Consider the following 9436-nt stretch of genomic DNA (forward strand, 5'->3'; position numbering starts at 1 on the left):
TTAAAGTAAGTCCAGGCTCAAAAGAGGAAGGCGAGTTACCAAAACAAAGTTGACCTAGACCTCACACCTAATTTAATTTTCCTTTTTTGTTTTTTTGGTACCAGAAATCCAACTCAGGGCCTTGCACTTGCCAGCCAGGCACTACACCACTGAGCTAAATCCTTGGCCCCTCACACCTTATTTAAAAAACAAAACTCCAGCCCAAACTTCCAACTTTTTTTTTTTTTTTTTGGTACCGGGGATGGGTCCTTGCGCTTTCGAGGCAGGCAGCGGAACCACTGAGCTAAATCCCCGGCCCCAAAATTCCAACTTTTAAAGTTCCATTTTGCTCTGTGGGTTACAGTGGTGTATTCCTGTAATCCCAGCAGCCAGGAGGCTGAAGTAGGATTGTAAATTCGAGGCCAGCCTGGACTACAGAGAGAGTTCCAGGCCAGTTTGAACTATGTAGTGCAACCCTGTGTCAAAAAACAAAAGTGCTCGCTTTGACAACACACATACTAAAATTGGAACGAGGGCCAGGGATTTAGCTCAGTGGTTTCACTGCCGGCTTTGCAAGCACAAGGTCCAGAGTTCGATCCCCGGTACCAAGAAAAAAAAAGAAAAAAGAAAAAAAAATTGGAATGATACAGAGAAGATTAGCATGGCCCCTTTGCAAGGATGACACGCAAATTCGTGAAGTGTTCCATATTTTAAAAAAACAAAACAAACAAAAATGGCAACTCTATCAATAACCTGCTGTGCAACCCTGGGCAGACTGCATGCTTCTCTGTGCTTCATCTTTGTAACACTGTAGGGGTGTGAAGGTTCACTGAGATCATGAATGCATGCATGTGCAGTGCCTGGTTCAGACCAAGGACCAAAAGATGTTAGGTATTGTTTTTTGGTTAGGTATTGTTTTTTGGTGTTTTTGTTAGTTTGGTTTTTTGATCCTCCTGCCTCAGCCTCCCTAGTGGTGGGATTTTACAGGCATGCGCCACCATGCCCGGATGCAGGGCTGCTCCCTATGAACTGTGAAAATAGCAACACAGAACATTCACTGGGCTAGGGACTGTTGTAGAATAGCTCACTTAGGCTGCAGAATGGGGCTGGCTCTTACATAGGAGGGAAAGAAGGCACAGAGAGGTGAATTAACTTGCCTGAGATCACACAGCAAGCAGCACAGCTGGGCTCAGAACCCAGGCAGTTCAAGCCTGAGCTCTCCATGTCCCCAGTGTGGCTTCTCCCTGGGGCCACCCTTTTGGTCCCTGCTCCATCAGGGTCAGCTGTGCTCACCAGACTCTGAGTCACCCGGAAACCCCCTTGGGGGTCCCAGCCCAGAGCATTTGGACCCAGAGCCTGAGTGGAGACTCAAGGGTAGAGATTGTGTCTGCTGCCAGCCAGATTCCCTCTCAGGCTTCAGGGTAGTGAGGAATGCACCATGGCTCCAGGGACTTAACAAGGTTTGGTAATAAACTTGCTCTTTTGAAAATTGTGCATAATAACAGATGTTTAAACTGCCCAAAAGATAAAAGATGGGCTTCTATAGAGAGGGTGACCCAGCCCAGCCCCAAGTCTTACATGGGGTTCAGGCTTGAGGACAGTTCAGCTCCCAGGATCTGGGCCAACTCATTCCTTAGATGAGGAGCTTGGATGCCATCTAAAGGATGCTTTGCCTGGTATGGTGGCGCATGCCTGTCATCCTAGCACTCAGGAGGCTGAGGCAGGAGGATGGCTGCAAGTTTTGAGGCCAGCCTGAGCTACATAGTGAGACCCTGTCTCAAAAAAAAAGGGAAAGAAAGGAAAAGAAAACAAGCCTTGCAGAGCACTGTAATGATCACAGAAATGACTATTTCTGATGTCTACACCAGAGAGCCAGCTCCCTGGGCCCTGCACCCCTCAGCCAGGCTCCTTCCACCTCTTCCTGCTCCACCAGTGGATTTTTTCTAGACAGAGGCCACCCTCCGTGCAGACTGGAGAGAAGAGATGTATCAGGCCGCCTGGAGTCCCTGCTCTCAAGCCAAGGTCCGCAGTCCACTCTGCACTTTGTTGCAAGATCGACATGGTACCTGACTGGACTCCCTCCCCACCAAAACACATATTTCCACCAAAAAACATATATGCACTTCAGGAAAAGGAAAACCTGTATAAATATTTCAATACTTTTATCCACAGGGGACCCTAGAGGATGTCCTATATCACAGAAAACCCACTACACTGCCAGCCCTTAGAGAAGAAATTGGAAATGCATGTGCAGCAGTCTCAATGGCCAAGGTTACCTTGGCAGCAGTTTGCTGTATTTATAATATGCCTGCAGGCTACTGGTGACCACTTTGGGCACCTCTTGTAATTATAGAGGCCAAAGGTAACTTGTATTAATCTCATGATATCTCGATAAATTAGGTATTAAAATGTTTACAAAGTCTTTTCTTTTCCTGAAGTGTGTATACATTTTTTGGCAGAATAAATATTTGGAAGGGGGACTGAGATGGGGTCTCGCTATGTAGTTTAGGCTAGCTCTGAACTCAGAATGATCCTCCTGCCTCAGCCTCCCGAATAGGTGTGTGCCACTATGCCTGAATTGCACACATGCACTGAAATAAATATGTAACAACTGGAATTTAAAAAAAAAAATCACTTGTAAGCCGGATGCAGTGACCCACACCTGCCGTGCCATCTACTCAGGAGGTGGAGGCAGGGGATTGAGCCCAGAAGTTCAACGTCAGGCTGGGCAAGGGAGTGAGATTCTGCCTCAAAAAACAAAACAAAATGTAGAAAATCTTCAGCTGGGTGCCAGCCAACACCACCTCCCATGCACTTCCACTGTGCCATCTACCAAGCGAGTTCCCAGTCAGTGCCCACGAACGTCTTCCCAGAAACGCCCTGGAATGCCAGGGTCCCAGCACCTCCTGGGCATGTCCCTGTGAGCGCGCACAGTGCCCGGCTTCGGAAGCCCCCACTGAGCATGTGCGTATCCAGGGACACCCAGGACACACAGGAAGTCCTTGCACTGTGTTTTGCCAGCAGCGGAAGCTCCACTATCCCTGTGCCTATTCTGAGCGAGGCCCTGGTCCCAGGTGGAGGGCGCAGTTGGGTGGCAAAGAGGGGGAGTTTCAGAATCAGAGACCCCACTGACCGGCTTGAGAATCTCTCCAAGTCTCAGTATCCTCAAACAGGGATTAACTGAGTGTGGTATAATCCCAGCACTCGGGGAGGTTGAGGGAGGAGGATTGTCGTGAGTTCAAGGCCAGCCTGGGCTGCATAGTGAGACCCTGTCTCCAAAAAGCCCCCAAAATAAATTAATAAAAACAAACAAACAAACAGAATAGCTCCTTGGCCTGCCGGTTGGAAAGAATAACAGCTGTGTCCATGCAGAACCCTAGCAGGGCCGGCACCTGAGCAGCACTTGGCCTGCACCTTTTTTCTTCTTCCATCACGTTGCCCCAATGAGCTGAGTACATCTGCACCTCTGGGCACAGGCTGCTCACTGCCCGAATTGCTCCTCTCCGGTGCCCCGACTCCGTAGCGCCCGTGGGACAGGGGCTCCATAGGTAGGGGGCTGATGAGTTGTGGACGACCAGGTTGGAGCGGGGTCCCCTGCCCTCTGGTCTGTTACTGTTTCACTGTTCAGGGGCTAAACAAGTGTCACAATCCTCCTCCTCGATGTCCTCACTCTCTCCTGATGATGAAAGTGAATGGGAGATAATTAGAAACTCACTATGAACCGGCAGCAGGCTGGGACACGCAGAGGTTTCAGATGCTAGTATTTACAAGGTGTTTGGATGCCACACGTCACCCCAGACAAGGCAATACACATATAGACCTGTGGCTGCTATTTATTTATTTATTTAGTGGTACTGGGGATCAAACTTGGGACCTTGCTCTTGTGAGGCAGGCGCCAGAACCACTGAGCTAAATCCCCAGCCTCCATGACAGGTTTTAAAAATTAAATTTCCGCATACCTCATGGACACAAAAGGCAGCTTTCTCATCATGATGGCATACAGAAAGCACCATGCCGAAATAGCACCTGATACAGGTTAAAGTTGGCACACAAATTCCTGTGAGCTGTTGTTTATCACTATTTTCTACAAAACCCACTGGGAGATTTTGAGTCTCTTCTCAAACTTCCTCTTTGCGTGTGCACCCATGGTACTGGGGTTTGAACAAGGGCCTTCGCACTGAGGTACATCCCCAGTCCTGCCTTTTATTTTTTATTTGAAATAGGGTCTCACTAAGTTGCTAATCGGCCAGGGTGAGCTCAACCCTGTGATCTTCCTGCCTCAACTTCCCAGAGAGCTGGGATTACAGGCCTTGGCCACCTTGAAATAGTCTTTTTTTTTTTGGTACCAGGGATCGAACTCGGGACCTTGCGCTTGTGAGGCAGGCGCCAGAACCACTGAGCTAAATCCCCGGCTCTGAAATAGTCTTTTTTGAGACAGGGTCTCATTATGCAGTTCAGGCTGGCCTTGAACTCACTCAAGGTAGCCCAGGATGGCTGGAACTCAAAGCGACCCTCCTGCCTCAGCATCCCAAATGCTGGGATTACAGGTGTGCACCACCACATCTGGCCTGAAATAGTCTTTAAAGAGGTAATACTGTTAAAATGAGGTCATATGTGTGTACCCTAATCTACTACCATACAACTGATGAGCTGGTGTCTTTATAAAAAAAATTAGAAACTCAGAGTGGTGGTACACGCCTGTAATCCCAGCACTCTGGGACCCTGAAGCAGGAGGATCATAAATTCTAGTCCAGCCTAGGCAATTTATCAAGATCCTGTCAAAAGAAGAAAAGAAGAGGAAGAGGAAGAAGAGGAGAGGAGGAGGATCCAGATGCATGCTGAGGGCAGATTTTGTGAAGACTTGGGGAGAAGGCCAAATGTAGAAGAGCCTAGCCTGGCCAACTCCTTGGGCTTCCACCTTCCAGAACTGTGAAAAAACGAATTTCTGCCCTTTAACCTGCCCAGTCTGGGGCACTGTGTTTTCTCTGCAGCCCTGGGCACCCATCCCAGGGCCTCAGTCTCCCTGAGCACCCACTGGACCACTGAGCTCTGCCCTGGCCCACAGCAGCCTCTTTGCACCTGGCACACAGTGAGTTCGTGGTAAGCACTGGGCTTCTTGGCTGTGTTTCAGAGCTCCTCATTTCCCTAGCTGGGTCCAGCCATCAGTGAAGGTGACAGTCAGGCAGCCCAGGTGTTGCACAGTGGTGGGACTGAGTTCTTCATTTCTCTAAAGCATAGGGTTTTGCATGACATGACACTGCCTGAAATGCAATGGTTCCAGCTACCAGGGCCACTGGATATGTGCAGGCTGTGTCTCTTCTTGTCCTGCCACTGGCCTTCCAGGCAAATGACAATTCCAGGCAGCGAGGGGGAGTGGGGTAGTGGGGGGGTTGAAATAGGGTCTTGCTATGTAGCCCAGGCTGGCCTCGAACTCACTGTGATCCTCCTGCATCAGCTGAGATTACTACAGGTGTGCGGCGGCACCACACCGGGAAAATGACACAACTCTGTGCTAGGCGCAAAGCCTCGGGTGCTCATGTCTGCTTTCGTGTCCCTCTGTGTCTTTCTCTAATCTCAAAACTGCATCCACACCGCCCACTGCCAGGGGAACATGGACTCTGCAAAATATGGCTTTGATCTGCGAGCTCAGCGGAGGTGTCATCTTAGAAAATGACTGGCGACTTTTTGATTAGAGAGCAATTCTACACACTGTGTTCCCACCCTAAGTCAGGGACACAACCTGAATGCAAATGTTCATGCAGGATTGGAAGGGATGGGCGCTGCCCACGACCAGGCAGACACTGATGAAATTGATTTCGATCCTGGTTTTCCTCCATCTGACAAATTAGGTTTAACTCCCAAGGTGTGCCGGCTTTCATTTCACGTTTCTTTTGGCTTCTCTTTTATTAAAGGAGTGATGGAGGGAGCAGAGCTCGTCAAATGCACAAAGCGATTGCTCATCCTTGGGAAGCAGGTGGCAGGGTGCAGCCCTCAGGAGAAGCAGCTACAAGGCAAGGGCTCAGGAAATGCTCCTGCCTGGTCTTGTTTTTATTTTTTGGTACCGGGGATTGAACTCAGGTCCTTCCACTTGTGAGGCAGGCGGTGGAACCACTGAGCTAAATCCACGGCTCCCCTGACTGGTCTTGAACCAACCTGTGCATCCTGTGCCCAGTACCTCCTGACATAGATGGGGTGATGAGCAGCTCCTCTGAAGTGGGCAGTGGGATGAGCCAAGCAGCACTTCTTGTATTGCCAGCTGCATTATCAGTCACCCAAGAACTGGGCCTGGTGAGACACATCTGTGATTCCAGCACTCAGGAGGCTGAGGCAGGAGGATTGCCAAGTTCAAGTCCAGCCTGGACAACTTAGTGACTTTATCGAGGCCCTGTATCTAAATTTTAAAAAAATTTAATAAAGCAGTGGGAATGCAGCACAATGCAAAGGCCCTGGGTTCAATTTCCAGTACCAGGGCCAGGGATTTAGCTCACGGGCTGGGAATTTAGCTCAGTGGTTCCAGCACCTGCCTTGCAAGTGCAAGGTCCTGAGTTTGATCCCCGGTACCCAAAAAACCAAAACCAAACCAAACAAAAACAATTTCCAGTACCATCCCCCCACAAAACATCACCCAGGAGATCTTGTTAAAATGCAGTTTCTGGTTGGGTGTAGTGGCCCATGCCTATAATTCCTGCACTCAGGAGACTGAAGCAGAAGGATCACCACACGTTTGAGGCCAACCTGGGCTACATAACAAGACCCTGTGTCAAAAAACCCCAAATAAGTAAATAAATGAATGAATAAATAAATTTTTTGTTGTTGTTGTTACCAGGGATTGAACTCAGGACCTTGCACCTGCAAGGCAGGCGGTGGAACCACTGAGCTACATCCCTAGCCCAGTAAATAATTTTTTAAAGGTGCAGTTTCTTAGCAGGGGATGTAGCTCAGTGGCAGACAGGCTTAGCATGCACAAGGCCCAGGTTTGATCCCCAGTACCACCAGCAAGAGCGAGCAGTTTCTAGCCTTCCTGGCCTCAAACTAATTGGCACGGAAGAGGTACGGGGGAAACAGATATCAATGTACCATCCATCTGGGAAGAACTTGTCCAGAGACTGAGCACCCCAGCCTTCACAGCTTCCAACCCGGAACTGCGTCCTGACTGCCCAGCCCTGCCCAAGGGGGGTGGGGGGTGCAGGGAGGGGAGACTGGCAGACACATGCCTGCCTCTCTGCATGGCAGGGAGACAGTTTTCATGTGGGCACGCAAGCACTTCCCTGGACTTCTGTCCCTGGCAGAAGAGCAGAGGGAACTTAAAATTGGCAGTTGTCTCTTTTTCCCAGTAAATAAATTCTTTCAATGGCAAAAATAAATAAATAAATAAAAGAAAGCACAGTTTCTGATCCTGAGGGTCTGGGCCCATGCCGGTGCTTCTGTGTTTCTGGGAAACCCCTAGGTACTGCAGGTGCTGCTAGTCCCATACCAGTCAACTGAGCCACACTGTGAGGGCTGTGTTCTTCCTGGGTCTCTGACCATCCAGCTGTGTGGCCCTAGGAGGTCTTGGACCCTCTCTGGGCTGTGATCCTTCCCCTTTGAACTGCTGAGGTCAGTGAGCACAGTGACAGCTTGCTACCTGCCAGCTGTCCTGGGAGCTTGTGGACAAACAGGGCCATACTACAAGCCAAGCCCCAGAGGGGCTCACAAGTCAAAAATTTACAGTTCTGGCTATAATATCTAAAGACCTTTTTTTTTGGTACCGGGGATCAAACTTGGGATCTTGAGCTTTTGAGGCAGGCACTGGAACCACTGAGCTAAATCCCTGGCCCCTAAAGACCTTTTTTTTTTTTTTTGAGACAGGGTCTCATTATATAGTTCAGGCTGGCCTGAAACTCACTGTGTAGCCCCAGTGTGGGCCTCAAACTTGGAGTGATCCTTCTGCCTCAGCTTCCCGAGTGCTGGGATTGCAGTCATGCACCACCACACCTGGTAATACCCTTTAGATCCTAAAATTTCCTGAGTCATTGACAGAAATAGGACAATAGAATCTCTGTCTCCTGTCAAACATATCTCCAGTCACTAGGACAGGAGCTCCACTGTCTATGGATCTCTGAAGCAGGGGATATTCAAGCCAGGAGGGACCCCAAGAGGAATCTAGCCAGACTCCCTTGCCATCTTATAGGCAGACAGGGGAAACCAGATGGGAGAAGCAGAACTGGCGGGTGCCAGAACAATGGGCAGGCTTTCCAGGTTTGCTTTTAAAGGTGCTGCTGTCCAGTGTAGGTAAAATATGAGCCCCAACATTTAAATATATAAAATTTTTGTGGTAGTCACATTGAAGAAGGGCAAAAAGTAGGGCCGGGAATTCAGCTCAGTGGTTCCAGTGCCTGTCTCACAAGTCCGAGTTCGATCCCTGGCACCAAAAAAAAAAGGGGGGGGGGCAAAAAGAAAGAGATGAAACTAATTTTAGTACTACATTACCCCAAGATATACAAAATATCATTTCAACATGGAATCAACATAGCAGTTATTTTAGCCAGGTGTGGTAGCACAGCACTTGGGAGGCAGAGGCAGGAGGATTTTTGAATTCAAGGCCAGCCTGGACTGCAAAGTGAGACCCTATCTCAGGAAACCAAAATAAAATAAATTAATTTTAAAATGTAATTTCTTCTTATTGTGTGTATGTGTGTGTCTGTGGTGCTGGGGAATTAAACCCAGGAGCTCATACATGCTAGGCAAAGCACTCTACCACTGAGCTATATTCCCACTCATACTTTTTTTTTTTTGGTACCGGGGATCAAACTCCGGTCCTTGTTCTTGCGTCACAGGCGTTGAAACCACTGAGCTAAATCCCCGGCACTTTTTTTGTTTTGAGGAAACAGGGTCTTGCTGCGTAGTTCAGGCTGGTCTGAAACTTGATAAGTACCCCTGGACTCAAACTCCAATCCTCCTGCCTCGGTTTTCTGAGTAGCTGGGACTACAGGCATGTACCACTGTGCTCAGTTAAATGTAATAAAATTATGGAGCTGTTTTGCAGTTTTGAGTTTTTTGGTATTGGGAATTGAGGGCCTTTGCACTAAATTATATCCTCTATCCTTTTTCAGCTTTTTTTTTTTTTCCGGAGAGGGTCTAAATCCACAAATTGTCCAGGCTTGGCTCAAACTTGTGACCCTCCTGCCTCAGCTTCCAGAGTGCTGGGATCACAGAGGGGCACCCACGCCTGGCTTGGGTCTAATTTGAAAAATGCCTTTACTGAAAACCAGAAGAGGCCAAACGGCAAAGGCAGGTTGGCACCTGGAACCTACATTCCACAATCTGGGTGCAAACCGCTCAGCACAGAGCCGGGCACCTGCACCCGGAAGTGCACGAGGGATCAGTCCCCTTCCCCTTCTGCTCTCCAGGCTTTGCACCAAGCCACCGTGTCTCCGGAAAAGTTGCTCTATGAAACCGAAGTGAAATCCCAAGCATA

General features: G+C 48.9%; 1 pseudogene; it reads left to right on the forward strand.

Annotated features, from left to right (window-relative positions):
* Positions 1-604: 604 nt before the first annotated feature.
* Positions 605-692, forward strand: LOC147827279 (U6 spliceosomal RNA; annotated as a pseudogene).
* The last annotated feature ends 8744 nt before the right edge of the window (positions 693-9436 follow it).

Source organism: Heterocephalus glaber, unplaced genomic scaffold, assembly GCF_053883595.1.
Source record: "Heterocephalus glaber isolate CG9 unplaced genomic scaffold, H.glaber_assembly_v1.0 deba00001452, whole genome shotgun sequence".
In the NCBI taxonomy this organism is placed as follows: Eukaryota; Metazoa; Chordata; class Mammalia; order Rodentia; family Bathyergidae; genus Heterocephalus; species Heterocephalus glaber.